Source organism: Pleurodeles waltl, chromosome 5 (genome assembly GCF_031143425.1).
Source record: "Pleurodeles waltl isolate 20211129_DDA chromosome 5, aPleWal1.hap1.20221129, whole genome shotgun sequence".
Taxonomy (NCBI): domain Eukaryota; kingdom Metazoa; phylum Chordata; class Amphibia; order Caudata; family Salamandridae; genus Pleurodeles; species Pleurodeles waltl.
This window is the reverse complement of record NC_090444.1, coordinates 1,362,758,490-1,362,784,772: the sequence shown is the minus strand read 5'-3', so window position 1 is coordinate 1,362,784,772 and position 26,283 is coordinate 1,362,758,490.

The window sequence follows — 26,283 nt, the reverse complement described above, 5'->3', positions numbered from 1 at the left end:
CAGAAGGAGTATTGCCTCTAAGATATTTTTAGTACTGTGTTACCCAAATAAACTACCTCTATTTTTGGTAATACTGAGTGTTGTCTTTACTTGTGTATAAGAACTGTGTAACTATAAGTGGTATTGCACGATCTTTGCATATCTCCTAGTTCAGCCTAAGCTGCTCTGCTATAGCTACCTCTATCAGCCAAAGCTGCTAGAACACTACTACTTCACTAATAAGGGATACCTGGAACGGGTATAAGGTGTAGGTACCCAAGGTACCCAATACAAACCAGGCCAGCCTCTTACAGTTCCTGTATCCAACCTGAGCTCCATTGTGGTGTGCCTGAATCTGTGAATTTATCCTTGTCCGAGGTGACCAGGTAACCGTAGTAGGCACTTTGTGTTTTTAAGCACTATTTGTACCTAAAAGTTTCAAATTGCATATATCCAGTTCTACTGATTTAGAAGTGGAAATTCTGGGCTTCCCCTACGGTGCTATGTGGACTTTTAAATGTTTTGCTGTGACTGTTGTGAGCACCTGTGTCAAACATGATTATTACAGCATTTGCTATGGTCATAAAATTAATGATCTGCAGCAGGAGGCTCACGAGTGTCTATATGACTCATACACATCAAGAACATTCCGCCGTATATGTAGCAGGCTAGACCCATACAAGGAATATAAGCTGTTAAGGGTGGTGTATGGGTTGTCCACCAAAAATAAATATGTCCATCCTGATATGATTAAGGTCTTGTCAACAATTCTAAAAGAGATCGAATACTCCAGCGAGCCAGGCTCAAAAATCAAGTGTATGCAAGAGATGTGAACATATTTTGATAGAAAGATGAAAGAACAGTTCATAGAAAGAGGTATGTATGATATTTATTTTAAGAATAGAAGAATCAGCTCCTTTGCCCTATGAGGACAGTTTTAAAGAAAATGCTGAGTCCAAGGGTAGCTGGATCATTAATGTGTTATTTAACATTACATACTCACTGTAAGGACGAGCATCAGAATGTAGCTACTCAATATGTCTATGAGTTACACCCAGGATACATCTGTATTGCCATATTGGTATATGTGCTGGTTAAGAAAGAAGAGCTGAAATACACCCTGTAAAACTACCTCATCTGAAGCTTTGTGAGCCACCAGCAGTGATGCAGTGTGACAGTCTTGAGTGTATCACCAAATGATGTATCAACACGTGGCTACCTGCAATGGATAAATACTGGAGCGTATACCAATGTCATACATGGGAATTAAGACTGTGACCGACGACTGGGTTATGCAGCAACTTGAAGTTTCTGACTGAAAATTATTTCAGAAATAAAGGTTTTGTATTGTTTGGCCTAGAACTGCATAAACCTTTGAATGCTTTCAGTATCCTGAGTGTACAAAGTTATAGGAGGGGAGAGCAAGAAGTTGTGTCTGCCCAACAATAATGACAAGACACGAACCAAGAAACTGTAAAGTATGCTGTGTTAATGTTTTGCTAACAATCTTTATTTTTTATAACATTTTCTACACTAAACAGACGTATTTCATTTCCTGGGTTGTAGCGTCTCATAAAATGTTGTGTACGGGTTAAGGAAGCTTTATTATGATACAAGGGGGTTCGGTAGCTTTGGGAGCACCAAATCACTGTTTAGGATTCCTCTAGTTTAAAATGAGCCAATAAACAGAGCGATGGTGAAGAGATGGTTATCTGGGGGAGAGGCGTATTCACTCCTCAAACCAGCCAGGTGACGTTTTAAGACGAGACCTACCATTGTTAATTCGAAAATGGATAATCAATGGCAGGCGGACATAATCAGTCTTCAGGATGTAGCAAAGCATAATAACGGTGCTCGATATATATTAACGGTCATAGATGTATTGTCCAAGTACTCCTTTGCAGAAGCAGTAAGCGATAAAAGTGGGGCTAGCGTCACCAACGCATTTAAAGCCATCTTCAGGAAAACACAAATCCCTCAAAAATGACAAACAGACTCAGGAAAATAATTGTTAAATTGTTTCAGAAATTATTAAAACAGCATGATGTTCATCATTTTGTAACACACACTGAGGTAAAAGCAGCTGTTATAGAGCATCTTAACAGACCTTTAAAGTCTAAGATGTGGAGATATTTCGCAATCCTACAACACCTACCAATATGTTGATGTTCTACAGGCTTTTAAAGATGTTTATAACACCCGTTACCACAGAACCATCAAAACATCTCCTATAGAGGTAATGCCAGATAATTTATTAAAGGTGTGGAGAACGGTGTACGGGAGCCAGTTTGCTGCAGGTCTAAAGAAGCCTCTTTTAAAAGTAGGTGACCATGTTAGGGTTTCAAAATTGAAAGGGGTCTTTGTGAAGGGTTACCTGCAGACTTTCAGTGACAAGATATTCACAGTGGAAAGTGTGGAGCTTAAAGAGGATGTATATATTTCAGGGTAAAGGACTATGATGGGGAAACGGTGTCTGGAGTCTTTTGCAAGGAGGATTTACAAAAGGTACCTGATGATCTGCACAAGTTGTACAGGGTTGAAAAGATTCTGAAAAGAAAAGGTAGCGGGGCTAACAGGCAGGTCTTTGTCAAATGGAGGGGATGGCCCAAGAAATTTAATAGCTGGGTGTTGGCTATCTCCCTGCAGTGTGTGTGAGTACAAGGAGCTCTCACTGTAGGCATCAAGTTGGAGACAACGCCATCTTATATTGCTGTCCAACGCCGTCCAACGCCTCAAAGAACATGTTCACTGACAATCAAATTTGTAATTATACCATGAAATTGGCTAAACCTGTGGACCTGAAAGGGGATTGGGAGGTAGCCCTAACAGAAATCCAATATCCTAGAACATGGAATTCATTTTCAATCCCCAAGGCCAAATTTACTGTACAGAATGATGAGGACCATTTGAGCATCCACGTCGGCTTTCCACACGGCTGTTACCCATCCGTCACTGCGGTGGTCGAATCCATAAACAAATCCTTACCCAACACTGAAACGCGTAAAAATATTCAGCTAGTGTTCGATAATGTTAAAAAGAAGGTGTTTCTTAAAGCTCCAAATCACAATACTATGTTTAGATATATGGGTTAATAAAGAAGGGTTTTGGGAACAGTACAACATATAAAAAGCCAAGGAGAACCGGACCTGTCTTGCCCCAATATTAACAACAGCTTCTATACACTCTACTCTACTCTCCTATATACATTGTAGAGCAGCAGAGGATCGGGATAGTTATTCACCGCTGCTAAGTTGGGTCCAGGTGAAGGGTGAAAATAACACAATGTTTAATATTTAATACAACAAACAAGACTATGGCAATTTCTAAAAAACATTTTGACACTATTTTGATCATGATCTTCGATTACCAGTCTGAGCCGATGTAGGTAAAATACTGGAAAGTGATTGTTAAGCTTCATTTAAGTCTGTGACTCAACAGCGACTATTAAGAAGTCATCATGGTGATTATGAAAATATATGGTGATCCCTCTATATACAGGGATTAATAATATAGACACCATCCTGGTGGACCACCACCACTCTTTCAAGGGGCCCCTGTTATGTACAGGGCTGGATTGAGGGGTTTCTTCCCTAGTTTGTTTAGAAGAGCCATGCCGCTTTAGAGAAGAGGCTATGAAATTGCAAATCTCCACTGTAGAAGCGGCGGCTACAAACATTGCACAGGATGTTGTGGATTCTGTGAAGTCTGCCGTTGTCCAAAGCATGAATAAACAACTCCAAGAAAGAGCAGGCTGGTGGACAAGTCTTGCACACATGTTAAAAGGAAGCAAGGAGCTTCAAGACACAAAAAAGAAGGCGCTCTTCAAAAAGCACTCACAAAAGACAATCATTAAGTCAGAGGAGAGCTTCAAAGAAGAAGAGAACGGGTGCTAGCGTAAATATATTTTAAAGCGCAACAGCCAGAAACATGGCCTTCATACATTGTGCATCAGGTGAATGCGCTAAATCAAAGTTAGACTTGTTTTCTCGAAAGCCCACCCAGCCCAGCATCGAAAACATTTTTTTTATTGAGGTAATGCTGCTAGCTGCTCTGATGCTTTCTGCGCCAATAGAGTTTTTTGTGTCCGGGTCCACAGATATGTATCTGGATCGCAACAATATGCTGTTGCACCTTATCTGTAAAATCTTCAAAGCGGACGATTCCAACATAGTAAAAACCACTAAAGTGGTGACTATCACCTATCCCATTGCAACCATGTATAATCAGGTGAACATCACCCTCAGAGACCGACTTAACATGCAGGGGTACAAACTGTACAAACCTAGTTTTGGAACAGCTAATTTTATCAGGGAATATCTTGGTCTGGTTTTGATAACCAGGAAAACACCTGCAGGAGTCTGGGTTCACCATATCAAGAGAAGGAAATTGGGACAAATCAGGGGTAGAAAGATCCTGCACGTATGTCTTCAACACAGATCCACACTACAAGAGTGAACACACTGGGTGGCCCTGTTTTTCGATAGAGACAAGGTTACAGTGTTCTGCAGTTCAGTGACATTCCTCGAACATAGCATCTGTACAAAACCTGTATTCAAGTATGTAAAAAAAGCTGCTGCTAGGGTAGAGTATAACAAGATGCAGGTACAGGATTCTCTAGCTATCACATGTGGGGAACACTGTATATATTTTATTAGTACAATGACTGAGGACGTGACCTTTACAATTTTTTTAAGTCTATATTTGAGTGATCCAGTAAACAATAACAGTATTGTTGTGAAATATGTGAAAGAAAATGCCAGGCCTATGTCAATCAATCAATCAATCAGTATTTCTATAGCACGGCTAATCACCCATAGGATCGCAAGGTGCTGTTTGTGGGCATGCTGCTTAATCGAATAGCCAGGTCATGAGGTCTTTCCTGAACTGCTTCAGTGATGCGGTCTGTCTGAGTTTGAGAGGTAGCTTGTCCGGGCTGTGAGATAGGTGAAGGATCTTCCTCCTGCTGTGCTTTTTCACATCTTGGGAATGGATTTGAGTGCGGTTGAGGCAGGCCTGTTCTATGTTGCGTAGTGCCTTGTAGGTGTCAGAAGTTTGTAGGTGATGCGCTTGTTGACTGAGAGCCAGTTTAGTTCTGTGAGGTGGGAGGAGATGTGGCTGTGTCAGGGGATGTCCAGGCTGAGCCTGGCTGCTGCTTTCTGGATTCTTTGTAGTCTTAATTGCAGTGTTTGGTAATGCTGGCTTAGAGTGCGTTGCCGTAGTCCAGCTTGCTACTGAAGAGTGCGTGGGTGACTATACTCTTTGTCTCGATGGAGATCCACTTGAAAATCTTTCTAAACAGTACAAGGGTGTGGAAGCATGACAACAAGACAATGTTGACTTGGCAGGTCATGGATAGAGAGGAGTCCAGGATGATGCCCAGATTACGTGCAAAGTGCGTGGGAGCGGGGACATTTCCCAGTGGGGTAGGCCTTCAGGAGTGGTTCCAGGCAGAGGGGGTAGAGCCGCTTACGAAGACCTCTGTATTGTCTGAGTTGAGTTTGAGGCAGCTGGCTTCCATCCAGGTGGCAACTGCTCTCATCTCATTGTGGAAATTTCTCTTGGCCTTTACTGGATAGTCGGTCAGGGAGATGAGCAGTTGGATGTCGTCGGTATAGGAGCAAATATTTAGGCAGTGTTGTCTGATAACTTAGTGACCGGGCCATGTAGATGTTGAAGAGCTCAGGCTAAGTGATGATCCTTGGGGGACTCTGCAGCATGTTTCCTTGGGTTCCAATGTGAATCATTGTAGTCTGACACTCTGTGTTCTTCCGAAGAGGAAGGATCTAATCCATTCCAGTGCTTTGTTGCGGATGCCGGTGTCGTGGAGTCTGGCACAGAGGGTGGAGTGGGTGATGGTGTCGAATGCGGAGGAGAGGTCGAGGAGGATGAGTGCAGCTGTGTCTCCATGGCCTAGTATGGCACGGATGTCATCGGTGGCTGCTAGGAGTGCTGTTTCCGTGCTGTGGTTGCTCCTGAATCCGGATTGGGATGAGTATAGAAACTGGTGAGTCTCGAGGTATTCAGTGAATTACTGAATGACGGCCTTTTCCATTACATTGGCTAGGAAAGGGAGCAGAGAGATGAGTCTGTATTTCTTAAGCTCCCCTGGGTCGGCGGTAGGTTTCTTGAGTAGCGGGTTGATCTCTGCGTTCTTCCAGTCGTGTGGGAAGGTGGCTGTCTTGAAGGATTGGTTGGTAGTCCGACAAAGCTCAGGTGCTATGGTGGCACTGGCCAGGTTGAGGATGTGATGTGGGCACAGATCTGAGGGTTCTCCTGAGTGCATGGTGTTCATGAGTTTCCTCTGGAGCCCAGGTTCTAGATTTACTGTTGCGCAGGGTCCGTGGTGGTGTTTGTGGGAGGTGTGGGTGGGTTTTGGTTCTTGAAGACTTTGTAAATGTCATGGATTTTCTGGTGTAAGAAGGTGGCAAGGTCGTCGAGAGGTCTTGAGATGGAGGGATGGAAGAGGTGTCTGTCCTGGGGTTTGTGAACTCTGATGATGATGAAGAGCTCCTTGGTGTTGTGAGAGCTGGTGCTGAGCAGTTCTTGCATGGCTGCTTTCTTGGCGGCTCTGATGTATGGTGGTGCATGGTGACTGCGTTCTTGTGGGCTATGTGGTCTTCAGTTGATTTGCTACTTCTCTATTTCCATTACAGTTGCCTGCAGGAGCGTTTGGATTCTCGTAGGTCTGTAATGAACCATCTAGGTGTATTGCTTTATCAGTTTCCTGCAGGATTCCTGAGGGGAGCTACGCTGTAAGTGCATTCCAATATCCAGCGGTGTAGATTAGGTGCAGATTCATTTGCTGCAGCAGGTGGTGGGTGAGTGGTTGAGTGAGCTGGTGAGTTGTGCCTCTGTGACTTTGCCCCAGTGTCTGCCAGGGTGGCAGGGGTCATATTGGCATGCAGTGTTCTTCGTGAAAGTGAAGTGGACACACTTGTGGTCTGTCCAATGGTACTGAGAGGTCTGGGAGATGGCGATGTTGTTCACTGCTGAGAAGACGAGGTCGCAGGTGTGTCCACTTGTGCGGGTGGGGACGCTGACAAATTGTTTGAGGCCGTGTTGTGGTTGTCCAAGAAGCTAGTTGGGGTCATCGTGGATTTCAAGGTGAAAGTTGAGGTCTCCGAGTAGGATGTAGTCAGTGGAGGCGAGCGCTTGGGGAGTAATGAGGTCTGTGATGGCTTTGCTGAATTGAGGTCGGGGGCCAGGTGGTCTGTAGACGAATGTGCAGCAGAGGGAGGAGTTGGGGTTGGTCTGGATCTGGAAGTGTAGGTATTCATAGGTTGACTTCTGTGACTCAGTGGTTGTGAGGTGGAAGGTGATCCTGTAGACTATGGCGATGGCGCCTCCTGGACAGTTGGCTCTATCTTTGTGAATCATTTTGTGGTTGTCTGGTATAGTGTTGGGATGTCCGGGACCGAGGTGCAGTGATCCAGGTCTCAGTGAGGAAGGCAACGTCAGGCGCGGTTAAGTCGAGGAGGTCCCAGACTTCTACTATGCACTTGATGGGGGAGCGTGTGTTGAGGAGTATGCACTTGTGGTGGCCGTCAGGGCTAGGAGCTGGATAGGGTTGTGGTCGGTGGAGATTGCGGGAGCATGGAAGGCACAAGAAGGGTCCATGGCTGTTCCTAGGGTCGTCTAGGTGGCAGGCTGAGAATTTTCCCAGTTGAGGGTGCGTAGATGGTTGGAGTTAAATCGACAGATGGAGCGAGGACCAGAGTCCCTGGTGCTGGGTGCAGTCCAGGCACAGACGGGCTTGCCTGCACCTGTGGTGTGGCCGTGCAGCAGGCACCCTTAAGAAGGGGAGGGACATGGGAGGGTCTGGACCGCTGGGAGGCAGGAGGGTGGAAAAAGCACTTCGTGGGTGAGGGTGTGGCTGCAGGCACAGCAGCGGCAGGGAGGGAAGCATGGGAAAGGGGAGTCTCAAAATGCAAAAAGCAGCAAAAAGTGAAAAAAGGAGAGTGAAAACAGAGAAATCAGAAAGACAGAAAGATAGGAAACAGACAGCAGATGGCCACTAGGGTACCAGGGATGAGGCGCAGGAGGGAGCCTGTGGGCGGAGGTGGGCCTTGATCGCAGAGCCTAAAAGCTCTTGAGAAGAATGGTTGCAGCAGTTGGAGCTAGGTAGGAGGGAGTGACAAACACGACCAGAAAGGTCAGTGGAGTCGCCCCTCACTACGCAGCGGCCACCCTTAAGAAGGGGAAGGAGGTGGGAGGATCTGGAAAGCTGGAAGGCAAGATGGTGGGAAAAGAGCTTAGTAAGCAGGGCAGCAGGGTCAAAGGTAGCAGAGAGAGAAGCACAGCAATGGGAATGAGCAAAACACAAAAATTGGCAAAAAGTGAAAAAAGAAAAGAGTGAAACTAGAGAAAGCAGAAAGACAGGAATCAGACAGAAGCAGATGGTGACTAGGCCACGAGGGATGAGGTGCAGCTGGGAGCCTGTGAGTGGAGGCAGGCCTCGATCTCAAAGCTGGCAGGCTCTTGAGAGTATCAGATACAGCAGGTGGAGCTAGGTAGGAGGGATTGATAAACGTTGACCAGAAAAGTTATTGGAGTTGCCTGTGAAAACAGAATATGGTGTTTGTCAGAAAGTTCAAAGTTGCGTAACACCTGTATGTATAACGATGAATGTCTACAATAAAAGAATTCAAACTTGACTTCAGACTATACATCTTTATTCTGACACTGGGACACACATTTTTTAAAAGGTTTTTAAAAGATCACATAAGCGTAATGAAAAGTTAAGAAAATGTTTAGTATAAACATTACGCTGCTAAACTCACTAAAGAAATAAATGAAGAAAAATCCTTCAAAACATCATCCTTTGCAAAGTTATATATACAAACATTGTAACACATATACAGCAGATTAAAAGTCAGATGAAAGGTCAGACATTTAACCACGTGAGGTTTGGACAGGAACATTTTTTTAGGGTTCCACAGACAGTGCAGGTGTGCTCCGGGTAGGGAATAGCTGCAGAATAAAAGATGCTGCAGGCAACTGGGGGATGGGGCTTTAAAACTTTTAATCATACATCTGTAGTTGGCATTACAGACGATAGTCGAAGGAATGTTGAGTTCCGTGGAGGCATGCAGAAACTGGTCCCAACCTCTAGGAGTGTTCTGGAGCGTTAGTGTTTTGGGGTTCATGAGACCTTTGACATGGTTGCACATGTGGGACCTAGCAACCAGATGGCCTTTGTAGAGGAATTCATCCCGCTCATTTCACAAGGTCAGGTCTTTTAAAGTCAACATTTTACTTAGCAACATTTGCGCTACCTCTGTACCTTTGACTTATATTCTTTAAAAGCTCTTCAACAAAGAAGTCTGGGGATGGTGGTGGTGACGACATTGGTTGTTGTTGATTTTGAGGCATTGCAGGGTTTGTTAGAGGCAGTTCAGAGTCAGGCATCAGTTTGTTTTTTTCACAAGACTATTGCTTGTATTATTGCGAAAAGTTTTGTAGACTTTTGGAGTAAAGACCTGCTTTGTCATGAGGTTTTAGAACAGTACTGTTTAAAATGTCTTTAATCTTAGCATCTAGACGTAGTGTTTAGTTTTTCCTTATATCCCAAGTGTCATCCGTAGATGGGCCCCACTGTTCCAGCTGCACCAGGTACATCTTTTGGGCGTGATGCATCACTTCCCTGCTAGGAGGCTTGCAATTAACTGTATCGCTATGCCAAATACCGAACCTATAAAACCATCCGACTGCCTTACAAGTTTCTTCTTAAAAATGAGGGAAGCACTTTTATTACTAAGGCCCTCATTATGACCCTGGCAGTCAGTGATAAAGTGGCAGTAATACCCCCAACAGGCCCACAGTAACTACCACCAAATTATGACCATGGGGGAAAGATCTCCGAAAGGCAGCCAATGTACCACATCGAACGCCAGGGCAGCAACAACAGTCACCACTGTGGTAGCCACCTACAGCGAGGCAGAAGTCAATGTTCAGCCCACACAGTGGTGGTGCTGCTGGTGGGAGAAGGCTCCTGCCCATCCCCTGCACCCTCAGATGGATGCACAACATTGGCTGGTGGTGGGGGCTCTGTCACAGTCCATGGTCCAGACTCCTTGCTCTTCCTGTCTGCTGGTGCAGACTCCTTGCTCTTCCTGCCTGCTGGGGCAGGCTCTTTGCTCTTCCTGCCTGCTGGTGCAGGCTCCTTGCTCTTCCTGCCTGCTGGTGCAGGCTCCTTGGCCTTTCGGGTGGCAGGTGCAGGCTCCTTACCCTTCAGGACATGTGACCTAGTTCCCTTTCCACCACGAGCGGGTGAAGTGAGGACCCTTGGACTGTGTGGCTGGGGTGTTTGACTGGGTTCGTGATATCCTGCCCATATGTGCAGGATGGGGGTAAGGGTAGGGAAGAGGTCAATGATGGATAGGAACAGCATTTTAGGGACATTGGGGTGGGAAGAGGGAGAGGGAATGGGAGTGGAGGATGAGGGAGTGGTTGTTGGAGGTGTCTGTCTGCTCCTTTTGGGTGCAGGTGCATGGGATGTATGCTGTTGTGAGGTGGATGGCTGTTGGGTGTCTGAGTGCTTGCGTTTGTGTACTTTAGGAGGGGGGACAGACACAGTGGGAGAGGACACACAGGACGTGTGCATGGCTGTTGTGGAGGTGTCTGCCAGTGAGGTGTGTGTTCTGCTTGGCTTGGTGATGATGCTGGTAGTGGATGATGGTGTAGTGTATGCAGGTGTGAGTGTGGACGTAACTGGGTGGGTGGTGGAGGAGGAGGGGAGACAGTAGAAATAGTGGATGTTGTTGTGTCTGCAACTGGATGGTGTTTGTGTGAGTGTGTGAGGGATGAAGTGTGTGTTTGTGTTTGCCTGTGACACTTTTGGGTGTTGTCTTGTGTGCATGCTTGTCTGTATGTGTGCTTGGGATAGGTTGGGGTTGAGGGGAATGGGACTGGACAGAGGAAGTTGGAGGGGGTACAGAAGAAACAGGGACAATGGCTGCCATCAGAGAGGAGGCCAGAGCCTGAATTGATCTCTTTTGGATGACCAATCCAGTGTGAATGCCCTCCAGGAATGCATTAGATTGTTGCATCTGGGCTGCCAGCCCCTGGATGGCATTCACAATGGTTGACTGCCTTTCAGAGATGGATCTCAGGAGGTCAGTAGCCTCCTCACTCAGGACAACAGGGCTCACTGAGGAAGGGCCTGAGATGCCTGGGGTGAAGGAGATGCCCACCGTCCTGGGTGAGCAGGCATGGGCAACTTGATGAGGGGATGCTTGGAGGACGGTGCTGGTATGGGGGTGGCGGCTGTATCTGTAGCTGGGGTGGTCACAGAAGTGTGGGCACCACCAGGGAGCTTCCATCAGAGGAGGTATCTGTGTCTGAATTGTCCCCTCCAGTCTCCACCATGGTGCTCCCTTCACCCTCCATCCCACTGGTGCCCTCACCGTCGGTGGACTCTGCCTTCAGGGTCCTGTGAGATGCAGCTCCCTCCATGGCCAGTGCCTCTGCTCCTCCCCCAGATGATGCTAATGCACATAAGGAAAGGATGACAAAACAAAAAAGGGGGGAAGAGACAAAGGATACACTGGGTCAATGGATGCACCAACACGACCGTTGGCATACACATCACCCTCACACACAGGGAACAGCCCCACACAATATGCATTGCACAACCAAAGAAATAATTAGCCACCAAGTCATGGGGAGGGGCACACACCACCAAATACAACATACCTGGGACCCACGCATCAATGTCAGGCCTGGCCTAGGGGTACCCACTGACACAGATCCCCCACCCAGATACCACCCTACCATACGTAAATTGTAATGATGGGCACTGTACTCACCCCTTGTGGCTGCTGTGATGCCCTAAAGCACCCATCCAGCTCAGGATAGGCCAACCCTAGTATGCAAGCCATCAGGGGCGTCAGGGATCGACGGGCAACCCTTCTTTGTTGGGAGGTCATCGCCAGCTGGGCCTCCGCAGTCTTCCGTGCCCAGCGTCTCAGCTCTGAGCAGGTGTTAAAAGTGCAGAAATAAATGACGCAAAGAAATCTCTACAATTTCTTTGCACCATTTGTTTGGCCCCCCTGAAGCACCCGTTGCATAAATTATGCCTGCTTCATGCATGATATAGCACAAAGGGTTACAAAGTGGTGCAATGCATGCATTGCTCCACTTTGTAAATTTGGTGCAGTGATTTTGGCCTCGTTGGGCTACAGTAGCCCCCAAAAAATGACTCTAATGTGGCAAAAGGAGGCTCTAAGGCCTCGTAAATCAGCCACTGTGTGTTTCTGGGTACATCTGTTTAGCGATGATGGATATCTGCTGTTTGTCACAGGGGTTTTTAAATAAAACAAGGTGTGATTCATGAGAACTATAGAATGGCTGCATTTACCTTTGTAAATCAAGTTCAGCACGATGTAGCATATGCTTATATTGTGATGGTTTGAATATTGAGTGAACGTTTTTTCTATTTCAGGGTGATCACCACCTTCACGCATAAAATCATCTGCAATCAAATTGTTTACAAGGCCTGTCGATAACAAAGTGTTGTTGAGATAACTAGGTATGCCTTCTATAAATTTGATGTAGGGGAACCTTAGGGATAGCTCCATATAAAGATCTTGCCAGCATGAATAAAGCCAAACAATATTGTTAGGGGTTTTGAATAAATCCCCTGGAGCATTTTCTAATAGCTTCTTCATAAAACAACTTTTCCCACAATTTGAGGGACCTGCAAAATGCAGTATAACGGATGTTACAACCTGGTGTCCATAGTCGGGGGGATGCGAGACTCCAATGCAACTTTAATAACTGTACAGTAGAGCTTTGTAGTCTTCAGTCAGGAGGCTTTTTTCAAACACTACGTGTTTGTTTTGTTTTTTTGCAACAGTTGGGTTGTAATTTCCCATCGTTTTTTGGACCAGACAATGCTAGGCTGTTTTACAACAATAGTTTTAACATTTTTGCAGTTGCTCGATATAGCGTAGCCATTCACCCGGTCATTTAGACTCTCAAAATTGATTTTGACAGTGTTATTAACATTTAAGGTGATGCCTTTGACTTTCATACACACTGCTCGTTTGATGTTTTTTAAGAATAGGTGTTGGGCTCACATGAGGTGAACTCCACTATTTACTTGTCCTTTTCTTGCTTGCTTGTCAAATCACCTATACACTCACTTAGTGGAGGGTCTTCCTCCCCTACTTTGGTCACAAAAATGTAGGTATTGTGGTATGAACACTTGTCCTGAAGATGATCCAACATACTGTAAAGCTCTAAACGAGCATGAGCGGTTGTGAAACAGGCTATGAATATGTGTAAATTGTTACACATTGTGGGGTACTCTTTTGTGTTTTTACAACACAGAGCTTCGGTCTCATCATCAATAAACTTGCAGCTGGACACCTCGTAACATGGCACAAAAAGGTACTCAAACAATTTATCAGGCTCTGTTATTATGGTAGTGTTTGACAAGTTTGTATGCCGTGCGAACGTTCCTTTAAGGAGTTGAGGCAGAACTTGCCTAACAGACGCCTGGCGGGGTTTACTTCAATGGACTTAGGTCTCAAGCTAATACCCTTGTGAGTGTAGTAATCATCACTGTAATTTTGCTTCGAGGTCTCACCATTCTGGAAATTCCAATGCCTCCTGATTGTCTCTGAGAAATAAGTTGATATAGTCAGAAAAGAGCTGGGTTGTAGTTCTTTTAAAGTGACATATTTCCAGTATTTTACCAAGACTGTATCTTTTCCCTAGGGCCGCTTGTAGCTCAATGCAACAGCAGGTCCCCGCTAACATAATTTGCTCATCATTGTGTCTGCACTCGTTAGGCTCTTTACTTTCAGCGCATGTTCGACCTAGTGGCAACATTAGCTTACCATCCACTCTGTACGGTAGCATTGCGAAGTAAAGCCTCCGGTGTGGGTAGATTTGGCATTTAATTAGCCCAAAGTAATCGCCTATGGGTTTAATGTCCCTATATATGATGGTGGGATGGCTTAAGGGGAATAACTTCAGTTTGTTCACAAATGGATACAGACTCGTGCAATCGTAATAATGTATTTCCTCACCCTCACCTACGGCCCTTTATAGCTTTTGTACGACCTCCAAATAAGGGATTGCAGGGCTCCACAGGTTTGCGTAACTTGTGACTCTTAATGAAAGAGCCGAGTTCAGCATATGATGTTAGCATATCTATCCACTCATGCTCCGAAAGGGATATCATAAAAATCCTAATTATTCAACATATTTCACCTTCACCAGACTACGGCAGTGTAAGTGCTCAAACGTTGTACCCAACAGCCTGTTAAACTCATAGGGATTGTAACAATGAGGATAACTGTGGGAAAAGCATCCACTGTATTCAAAGGACTTTGGCACTCAGTTATGGCATACCTATCTAGGTGATAACGCCCCAATATTCCCCACCCTGTAAGGTGTGCTGACTGAAGATGTTTTCTTTGTCAGAGATGTACATGAGCCATTGGATGGAGGGGATTGAATTATGCTTCTGTTTACTGTTATAGAGGTTGGGAGGTAAGAGAGCTATGCTTTTAGGTTTTAAAAACATGCTTGTAAATAGACATACATATGGAACTCAGCATATTCAAAATCTTTTCCTGTGTAGTCATCTCCACCACAACGTCTCTGAAGAGATTGCATGTTTTTCTCAAGATGATTATATTTGCCTGACAGTAAGCTTTCAACTCTGAATGAAAATTAAACTTATTTTCACAGTTTTCACCATACCATTGTAGAAAGCTCTCTTTCTCCACAGGCATGGGACCCTCAAAATTTTGATTCACCCAGGTGTTAAAAAAGTGGAGAAATAACCTCTACACCCTGGAAAACCAAAGGCTTTTGGCAACATGCGCAATTTCATGGGCAGAAAATTCAGGGGATCTATGAACCTTATTAGTAAAGGCACAGACCATCACAGCATCAGTTTGAAGCCCCTAGTCATTACTTCGACTGGGAGCTTTTCAGGAATCATGCTTTGCAATATAAAGAATGAGTGATACACTTTCGTGTTATGAGCTATCAGGGTATACCCTTTGAATTTTGGCTGAATGAAAGTGTTGAGGAAATCCTTCACACATGAACAGCCTTCAAACTCCCACTTGTCATTGTAAGTTAAATGATAAGTGTAAATATAGTTAGGTTGGTGGACACTGGTCTTTTGTATACATTCTATATTGAACACTATGTAGTCCTCTGTTTTGGTCTGGGGTTGCTCTTTAACCATATAACACCTGTGTTCTGTTCCCGCCAGAAAAGACACCATCCACCTGGAACATTTCATGCCTTTGTATTTGTGATTATCAGCTATGTAGCGACTACACCCCCTACAGTCTGTTTTAAGGATGCACTGAACAAACTTGTTGTTGTGTATGCTCAAACAGTTTTGTGAGTGACAAAACAGATTACATGTGCAACAACTCCCCTTCTGATCAACCATCCATTTGACAAATTTCACAGTGCATTTCACAATGAGTTGACTGACTAGGGTTAATGTGGTCGCAATGGACACACACATACTTACCTCCTAAAAAACCATTCAGGATCAAGATGCCATACAAGTGATTTTCATGATGAAAAACATAAACAGTCTTGTTTTTCACACGCTCCTGGTTGTGAAGTACTTCCAAGAGCGGTTGTGGTAAAGAACTTAAAATTGTTCTCAAAAAGCCCTAGGTCCCCAAAACCGACCAGTCTGTTGTGTGATATTTCAAGTGTTGCATGGGCTTCAACCACTCTAGGCATAATATCAGCATCAGGAGTGGTGCAATCCATCAGTAACCTGGCGATGCCAGTAGCCACACGATAAGTGTTGGATGTTCTGTTGTTAAAGTTTAGCAAACAACACTGTTTCTTATAAATGGTTTTACTGTACAAGATACTCTTTAGAGGCCTGAAAACACCACCCTCACGGCCCTGAACAACAAGGGCGAGGACTCTGAAGGTCCCATATACTAGTAGCTTTGCATTACTCTGTAAAAGATCAGAGAGTTTTTCTAGAAATTTTACAACATCAAATACATCGCAGTATGTCCTTCTGGTGAACAAGGGACTGTCAATGCCCTGTCCCTGGAATTGTAGTTGGAAGAAATCATTAGGCACCACAGTGTGTAAAAAGCTTTCTATGTGCATTTGTACGGCATGATGGATAGCTAAAACCGGCTTGATCAGAGGAGCTATGCGCTCCAGGTTAGCAAACCTGAATTCTTCCTAATGCTCTGTAGCATTCAATCTCTCTACAGTACGACTGTACCTTTTAACTCTCTCTAAAAACACAGGGTCTAAATCCTCAAATTGGGGGGTTGGTGTTGGTTGGCGAGCTCTCAAATGAGTGATTTGGGATGGTTGACCTTGGTTCTGAGCAGGCGTATTTTTAAGCCTCCTTGTAGCATCCATTCTTGCTTTCTATAATTTACTTATTAAAACCCCACACAGCTTAGCGCAATTAGTCCACTTTTGTTTCTTATAGGCCCACCCGTTTTTAGGCAACCTCCCACAGCCTATTTGAAGTGTCACAGTGTATTTGTGAGCGGTGTCCTCGCAGCCCCCCCTACTACAGACCCAGCAGCAGACCTTTCTGGGTGTTCACCGTGTTCGAGTCTCTCAACTTTACCCTGTGAGCGGCTGAAATGTCTGGAGCTTGTGATGTTCTCTCCTAAATTTACATTTGAGGCCTAACAGGGGCTGCTTTAGATGGTGCTGTCAATGTGTTTGTAACTTTTAAGCCTTAGTTGAGGGTTTCTAGCTGCTTTTTGTTCTTGAGGACTTGTAAGAGTGGAAAGGCTTTAGTAAGTATATCTTGAGCCTTATTTTTATATTTTGCCCTCTGGACAGCTTCGTTAATAAATGTGGAACCGGCGCTCTTTGGAGAGCGTCGTAGGCCTAATCATGCTGGTATTACACCTATGTCTGCAACAGTCGCTTCAAAAGCTTGTAACGCCTCTTTTCTACAGCTTTCAACCCTCTGAATTATCTCCCTCTGTGCATACCTCAAGGGCCTGTTTGTGCTTCCTGCCTTCTCCAGTTTTAAGGTCTTGGATTTTAGCTTTCTGACAGCCTGTTATATGTCTTTGATATATGTCCCTAGAACAGTTTTTGGGTCCAAAACATCATATTCTGGGCATTAGCTGAAGCAGTTGGGGTGGGTTGTATATTACTACGAAGCACACTTCATACAGGTCTCTGGTTACCATCAATGGCCCCATTCTGAAGGTCAGGACTTGGGTGGGTCAAAAAAACAGGATCCCAATGCAAGCACCCGGGCCCCCCCGGAGGACAGTTCCCCGCTAGATGCTGTTTCAAAACTCTGATTTTGAAACCTACTCCAGCCTGTACTACCGTTGGGGTGAGTAATGTTGGGTTTACACTTGATGGGGGCTGGTGGGATCGTACGATCCCAGTGGTGTAATCAGGGACATTGGATATGGTGAATGTACATACTGGTTGTAATAGCTCCGAGCCGCTTAGGTGTAGGAAGCGCAGAGACAGGAACAGGTGATTGTGCAACATGTGACTGCTGTCCCCCGGGGTCTACACTAACAGATCCAATGTACATGGCTGCTGCTGGTGTTTCAGAACTTTCCATCACACCAGTCAATGCCATGAGAAGCCCTATACACGCAGAATAAGGGTCCTCTATGGAGTGATCATTTTCAAGCCTCGAGTCCCAAAGACTATGCAGGATAATTATGGACAGTTTTTGGCGATGATCCTCCGGGGAGCACATCTACATTAGACACCCCCGTTGATGAACATTTAGAAACCTGTGGATTATAGGGACTTGCCTGAGGTGTACTTTTTAAGGATAGATCTAACAGAACTGTTTGTAGGGCCGCTGGCTTCTTCTTCCGATTCTTTAAGGAGAAGCGATTCGCTTAAGGGTTTTTGCATGGCTTGGGATCCCTTTCAATGGTTTTACATGACCTCTGCTAGTGTTTGTCTGCAGCTGGAAGTGCACAGCCTTGGGGTCCCCAGTCCAATCCACAGATGAAGTTCTTGTAGGAGTGTTCAATGTACTGGTTTTAGGCTTTACTTTTAAAGTGGTGTATGGCTTAAAGTTAGTACCCTGTCTATGACAGTTATTTGCAGAGTCAGCACATGGTTTGTCCTGACGCACAGTGCAGCTCTCACCAGTTGTTGATGTCTGAGTGTTTTGATAGGCCTTGGTAATGTACTTTATAGGCCACAAAGTCTGATGAATCTTACGCAGGACTCCTACAGAGATCTTTTGTGGCAGCTCTACGATGTAAACATAATAATACTCATTAAATATTATCACATTAAAAAAATGTATACCACACCTTACTATATGCTAGAGGAACACGCTGCTTGAGAGAGAAAGCTATTAGGATTCTTTTGACTGCATCTTGTAAGAATGCACCTGATGTGTTCCTTTGTGGTCATCCCTTTCTTTATAGGAGGACCATCTTTAGGTGTTGAAGACTTCCATTTTTGGACCACCTTTTTTGCTCTTAGTTCTACCTTTTGCAGCGGTATGTTGTCCTTGTATGCCTCCAGATTCTGTAAGGAAAAACTGAATAAATGTGACATTTACAGTATAATACATGCACTTGGCACGGTCTCTGAGGGCCCCACCTACAGGGTCTCTCTGGGGTTTTCGGACTTTCAGGGTTGATGCTAACACAGTGTTTACACCAGGGCCCATTTTATTTATATGCAAGAGCCGTATCCTTCTGCGCTATGGGCGTGGCGTCTTGAGCCTCTAGGATTTGCTGTAGCACCCCGACTCCCAGCTGCACTTTGTCTCCATAACCTGTGAAAAGCTAAGCATATGAACAGAAACCCTCAAGAAGTCTCTTTCAACAGCCGTTTTAAATTATGATCCTGGCTAGGCCCTGTGCCACACATACTTTTCTGTTCACAAGATTTACTGCACGCACAACACATATATTAAAAAGACTATGAAAAGATAAAAAGGTGGTAATACTGTTACACAGGGGGCACAAGCAGAAAGCTACAAGCGGCACCTGAAGTGGGGGCTGAGATTGTGTGTAAATTGTATTAAAGAAAGACCCTAGACGGTTTAGGATTACCATGTCTCAGGGTTCTGTGCACACACATTTTAAATACAGCCGCCGTGTGTTTCAGAGGAGAGTTTTGGACGCCGGCACTTACTTTTTTACATTGGGCATTTGCTATGAACAAAAAAAAACAAGCCTTTGCAATGCAATGGGTTTCGCATTTGCAAGAGTTAGAGCTATTGACGTTGTAAATGCATAATTTAACTTTTCTTGCCACATAAATTGGTCAACCCTGCCACATAATTTGGTCCTCTCCTGCCACATGATTCCAATAGCTCTGCATATAACTAAAGTGCTTCCATTGCTCTATCTGCAGCAAGAAAATGAAAATGTTACCATTTAGCAGCCTAATTTGAATCTGCAATGCTAATTACAAAAGAGTACCATTTTCACTGTCAAACTATCAGAATTCCTGGCTGACTGACACAATTTAAAAAAAAGAAGAAAGACCTATAAGGTGAACGGCGCATGGTGCCTAACCCTTTAATAAATAAATACAACCCTCAACAGATACCTCACTACTTCCACACCTACAACTAGGCACTACCGGTGAGGGCGCAGACAGCCACCCTATAAATAATGACACCTTTGGGTGGGTACATGAAAGCATTGTTTTTTATTTGTAAATTATTTAGTATATTGTGGTCACTCTGACCCTACAGTGGCACACACCCTAAAAAAAGGCTTCAATGAGTTGTAAAAGCCTTAAAGTTCCAAGAGGGGGGCATGATTAGTTACAATAAATACAAACCTACCCTGTGTTAAAACTTCATTGTAAATAAATATAAAACATGCCATAGTTATTTACCTTGAGTAGAAGATGGCTTGCATTAGCACTTTGCACCCTGCCCTTCATACTTTTTCTCCTTTTCCTGGGGTAGCCCTGCTCTCTGCAAACTTCAACTAAGTAGTTCAAAGTGACTTGTGAATGTGGTTGTGTGTATGATCCCTGATGGGGGCTTTTATACTTGCTACAACCAGTTAATTATGCACAGGCCTCACTTTGTGGAGGGGATGGGCACAGAAATATGCATTGTGCTCCAGCTTTTCATTTCACAGCATCTGCCTGCTTCAACCATCGAGTCTGTAAGCATTTGTGGTCATTAAACTTTGACATTTGCTAATCTCGTATGAGGCCTCTCCTGGGAAGTTTGGATCATGCATCTGTGTCTTAGGGTTTCATTTCAAAATTGTCTAGTTGGTTCTAAGATAAGACACTTTCTTTTTTTAAAGCCACATTTGACCAGCCCCCCTTTGGATTAGACAGCAGTGAGGAGGTTGGCTGTGTATTCATGCCGACCCTTTCTCTGATGGGCCAGACAGCTGGTGCAGGGCTGTGACTGTCTGGACATGCCGAGGCATACCCTGAGACTCAGAAACACGGTGCACACTGGTAGGGCTACAATTCTACATATCCCATAGCCCTAGACACTATGGCAAGCTCTCTGGCATGTGACTAACACATGTTCAAATGCTGTCACAACCTATGTGACCCACCTACACCTATGTCAGTTCAGGGGAGGGCTCCCTGTCATTGACGACATCAGGGCGGGTCACCTGACACTTGTGAGTTCGATGAGTAAAGGTATCTCTGCATTCTACTGGTGTCAAATACATTATTTAATTGTACTCTATTTTTCTGAATTGTTATGGGATTTTTCTTGTGTAGTGTTTCACTGTATTACTTTTTGTATGATGCATACATACTTTACAACTTCAGTCTATAGGTTACCCAGAGCAGAAAACAGTTTACAAGTGTTAATAGGATCAAACAGTGCGTCCAGTTAATATACAAAACCAGAATAGTTCATAACAATAAATGTTTATTCCACAACAAGCAGGCAGCTGGCATGTGTTTCTTTTTTGACGTCTTTCCCAAGACTGCAAAAACACTTATCAAAGAAACACCCTATTATCATACAATAAAACTGAAACCAACAAAAACATACACCTACATCAATAGTGTTCAGATCAGGTACATAGAATTCCAGGGTAAGTGGAGTCATCCCTTAATTAAATAAATCACTCCGAAAGTGTGCCACCAGTACTACATGAAAAAAGGAAAAATAAATATTTATATAAAAAGAGATTAGGTAAGTGAGAAAGAAATATGTATAAAACCAGCCAAAAGTTGTTGACCCAGAGGAATAGGGATGCATCAGGGAAAGAACACTTATACTACAGAAGGTGGTTAGCATTCAAAATAGTCAAGTGAAATACCCCAAAATGTTGTTACCTATAAAAGGTAATGATGATAGTCAAAGCAGGTCTGTGGCTGATGTGGTTGCCTCTTGGAATCACAGTCAGTTCACAGAGAGCCTAAGACAAATACAACTTAGAAAACGTAGTAAATAACTGGAGAGGGAAAAAGATTTGCAAACGTAAGCAGTGAGCCCTGTAAAGAAACTGACCGGTATGTATGTATATTGGCAAGACGACAAGGAAAATAGTAGACATACCTGTACAGCAAGGTAAAGAGAACAGTGATAAATCATCAGTTGATCACATCAAAGCCATACGGAGGCAGCCATAATGCAACCCTGTCTCCAGAATTAGTGAAAACAATCATGCAGTATTACCAAATCTATGGCATGGGGGCCTCTGGGTTCCTTTTGGAAGCCTAGGGTTTTGAAAGGTAGTTGGAGGAGATGGCAATTACTGACATTTCTGAGGGCTGGGGTGGGAGCACACACATTGGTCGGAGGGGATAAGAGTATCCTTTGTGTGCTTCAGAGGTCTCTTTGATTCAAGAGTTACTGGTCAGTGGGGCCTTAGCTCACTGTCAAGTGATATGGTTCGTCTGATAATGTTGGCACTATAGGGCAGTGAATTATAATAGAGGGGAAAGCTAAAGCATTTAAACCTTTTTGAGGTATATTTCAGTGGAGGCTGATCAGGTGTGATTCCTTGTTACTCCATTGGCTGATGTTGTTGTTCAATTTGAATTGCAGCATGCTCCTGCTCTGGCAGACTGTACCTTTGACAAAATACAGAGGAGAGGACCCTTTTTAAGTGTTGATACTCATAACATGAATTAACAGGCACTAAGGGCCAGATGTAGAAAACGTTTTGCATGGCGCAAACTGCGAAAATCGCAGTTTGCGCCATGCAAAACGCGCATTGCGATGCACATTCCCATTTTGTGAGTTGGTAACTTGGTTACCGACTCGCAAACTGGGAATGCGACTCGCAAATAGGAAGGGGTGCTCCCCTTCCTATTTGCGAGTCGCATCGCGATGCAGAATTGCTTTGTGACCGCGAACGCGGTCGCAAAGCAATTCGCAGTTAGCACCCATGTGAAGTGGGTGCTAACCCATTCGCAAAAGGAATGTGAATGGCCCAAAAGATTTTTTTTCAGAGCAAGCAGTGGTCCTATGGACCACTGCCTACTCTGTAAAAATTAAACCAAATGGTTTCATTTTCTCGAGTGTATTGCAACTCGTTTTCCTATAAGGAAAACGGACTGCAATACCAAAAAAAAAAACTGCTTTATTAAAAAAGCAGTCACAGACATGGTGGCCTGCTGTCTCCAGCAGGCCACCATCCCTGTGAGTGCAGGGAATCACAAGGGGGTCGCAAATTGCAACCCTCCTCATTAATATTAATGAGGTGGGTCTTTGCGACCCCCTTGCGATTCGCAGATGGTGTCAGGGACACCATCCTGCATCCGATTTTGCGACTTGCAAATTGCGAGTCGGTCAGACTCGCAATTTGCAAGTCGCAAAATCGGATTTTCCTACATCTGGCCCTAAATCTCATCTGTCTGGATATGGACTACACAATCATACAACCTTTTCATCAGTGTGGAAAGAAGGAAACTAAGACTTTGACCTGCTGCAACAAGGGCCAGGGGACCAGGGTCTGCTAGTCTTCCTGGTGGGTGTGAGTTCATCACCCAGCAAGTCAAGACCACTTGCCATGAACCTGGAGCCCCAGCCTTCTGCATGCCTGCCAAGAACAGTGGACCTGTGAAGAGGAAGAAAGTACCTGGAGAAAGAATGGCCCTGTGAGGATCCTGTTGAGTGGCACACAAGGTTAAATATCACCTGTCAACAATTGCACTTATTATGATATGCACCAGTGTGACAAGGAAAACATCCCATTGTAGCCTGGCTGCTGAAGGTTAAACTTGCAGCCTGACCTATCAAAATAACCCTTTGGACAGGAGAGAACCCTGCCTTGTAATTATTTATGTCATTCCTACGTAGACCATGTAGCAGACAAGACAGGGTGCATGATACTAAGAGTGGTACATGTATTACCATGTCACTACAATGGCAAGATCCCAAAAGCTACTTTTATTGTGGCAGGCCAATTTATCCTATAAGGAAAACTAGAGTACTGATTAAAATATTAGGGCCCGTATTTATACTTTTTGACGCTAAACTGCGCTAACGCAGTTTAGCGTCAAAAAGTTTAGCGCCGGCTAACGCCATTCTGAAGCGCCATGCGGGCGCCGTATTTATTGAATGGCGTTAGCCGGCGCTAGCAGACCGGCGCTGCCTGGTGTGCGTGGAAAAAAAACACGTACACCAGGCAGCGCTGGCGTTGGGGAAAATGACGTTAGGGCGTCTTAAAAATGGTGCAAGTCAGGTTGACGCTAAAAAATCGCCTCCACCCGATTTGCACCATTTTTAACGACGCCCAGACGCCATTTACATGACTCCTGTCTTAGTAAAGACAGGAGTCATGCCCCCTTGCCCAATGGCCATGCCCAGGGGACTTTTGTCCCCTGGGCATGGTCATTGGGCATTGAGGCATGTAGGGGGGCACAAATCAGGCCCCCCTATGCCAAAAAAATATATAAAAAAAATAAAAACTTATACTTACCTGAACTTACCTGAATGTCCCTGGGATGGGTCCCTCCATCCTTGGGTGTCCTCCTGGGGTGGGCAAGGGTGGCAGGGGGGGTCCCTGGGGGCATGGGAGGGCAGCTGTGGGCTCATTTTGAGCCCACAGGTCCCTTAACGCCTGCCCTGACCCAGGCGTTAAAAAGAGGCGCAAATGTGGGGTTTTTTGCCCCGCCTACTCCCGGGCGTGATTTTTGCCCGGGAGTATAAATACGACGCATTTGTGTCGCAGTCATTTTTTTGGACGGGAACGCCTACCTTGCATCTCATTAACGCAAGGAAGGCATTCACGCAAAAAAATGACGCTCTTTCCTCATACTTTGGCCCTAGACACGTCTAACGCCAAAGTATAAATATGGAGTTAGTTTTGCGTCGAATTTGCGTCGAAAAAAACGACGCAAATTCGGCGCAAACGGAGTATAAATATGCCCCTAATTATGCTAACTTGAGCTTGGAACCAGTTAACACAATGATTAAACCACTATTTTTAAAATCTATTAAGAGCTGAATGGAACGGAAAGTCTGATTTTTAATGAATACTTAGAAGGCATGATGTTTAGTAAAGTTAACTTTTTCCTGACTGAAGTTCCTGGATGCTACTTTGAATTAGCTCTCCAGCAACCACCCAGCCTGAGCATATCTTTGATGGAGTTTACAAACTGCTCGGAGAGCAGGGACATTGGCCTGGATGTGGGGAAAAGTGTTCTTCCCCCTGGTAGGAAGATCATTTGAGATGAGCCCAAATACTGATTTAACTTCAAAGGTACCTAGCCTGTCACAAGTAAATGGCAAGTTAGCCTTTGAGAGGACGTGCCTTTGTTTCCTTATTAAGGATGGCAACCCCCCAGTGAGTGAAGAGCTACCTCCAGGGCCAGTTTTGAATGAACACAGAGTAGAGAACTGTTCATTACCCTGGCCTCATATTTGGGTGGGCCCACATGCTCTGTGCAAGGGGGAAAGAGAGTCTTCATCTTTGATTTCGGGAGTAAGTTGCACTGTAGGATTGTTTGCAGTAGGGAAAACAGAAACTGCTGCAAAAGTGTGAAGAGTTGATCCTGGGAGTGTTTATCCCATTGGGCAGGAAGGAGCCAGGAGTTACCCAACCCACTAGGTCATGCCAGTCATAAAATTGGTGTCCCACGGCACACTCCTCAGGATGCTTTCTGAACCTGTGGAAGACCACAAGGAGGACTGTGCCTGATGTTTGAGACCTGTGAGAGGACCTGAAGGGATGGACCTGCTTCCACTGTCTGGTTGCAGGAACACACAAGCTACAAAAGACTTTTCGCATGAAGTGCCTAGCAGACCAGTAGCACCAGTAACTGGAATAGACCCTTCTGGTGTCCTTTCCCAGGGTGAGTCGTGCCCTCAAGTGCTGTTTCTCAGCTTTTGTGAACCTTAGTTGTGTCAAACAGGACTTCTGCTAATGCGTCTGAAAAAGATGGGACCAAGTCTCAAAGCGAATTTGCCAAAGGTACAACTTCACTAGGCTAAAGAATGAAGTTTTCCCTGCTTGAAGCTTTTCCACAATACCAAATCCCTTTCAGCGGACCCATAACCAAAAGGTATCCAGCCTCATTTCAACTCATGGTCAGATATGTCCTGCACAATTTTCCTACTAGTGGATACTGAGCTTTAAAAAACAGACTTAGGGCCTTATTTAGGGTTTGGCAAATACGTACTCCATTACAAAGACAAGAGAATACCCTGTTCACCCAATTGAAGTCCTGCCCACATCATTTAGAGTCAGTAACAACTCTATTCTGTCAGTGGCTGCTGACAACCTCCCCCAATGGCCCGACAGAGTAAGGACCATGAGAAGTTCAGCTGTTTGTCTGGCTGCGATATTTTGAATGGGTGGACAAATGCCCAGTTTTACTTTTTACTTTCACAAACTGCCATCCAAAATACAGTGGTAAGTGAAAGTGAAAACATTTTGCTGAACCCCCTCCCATGTTGAAGGGGTCATTGCTTTTTTTCATTTATAGAAGGAATTTCTCCTTTGAGATTTTGCTTTTGAAAATACAAAGTATATTGAAAGTGTGCCCTACAATACCTCAATATTGACAGAGTTGCTCAGCACACTTTCATTACATTGACAGGGACGGCGGTAATGGTGGTACCAGGCAGTGTAGGCGGACATCTCTAAATAAACAGTACAGTTGCTCTGTCAGAGTGACAGAGGGCCAGATTCTTTTGGTCTAAACTTAGACTTTAGGTCTAATCTTACCTTTGTGAATCAGACCCCATGTGTTTGACTCTGTCACCCCAATGGAGTAAATAACAAGCTCAACAATCTAAATCAGAACCTTGATACAAAATGAAGAAATCTGGATCTGGCAATGGAGCAAAATGTAAAGAACCAATAGGAAGACTTCTCTGGATGTAAAATTTGAATTTTCCAGCTTGGAGCTTTTCTCATTCAAAAC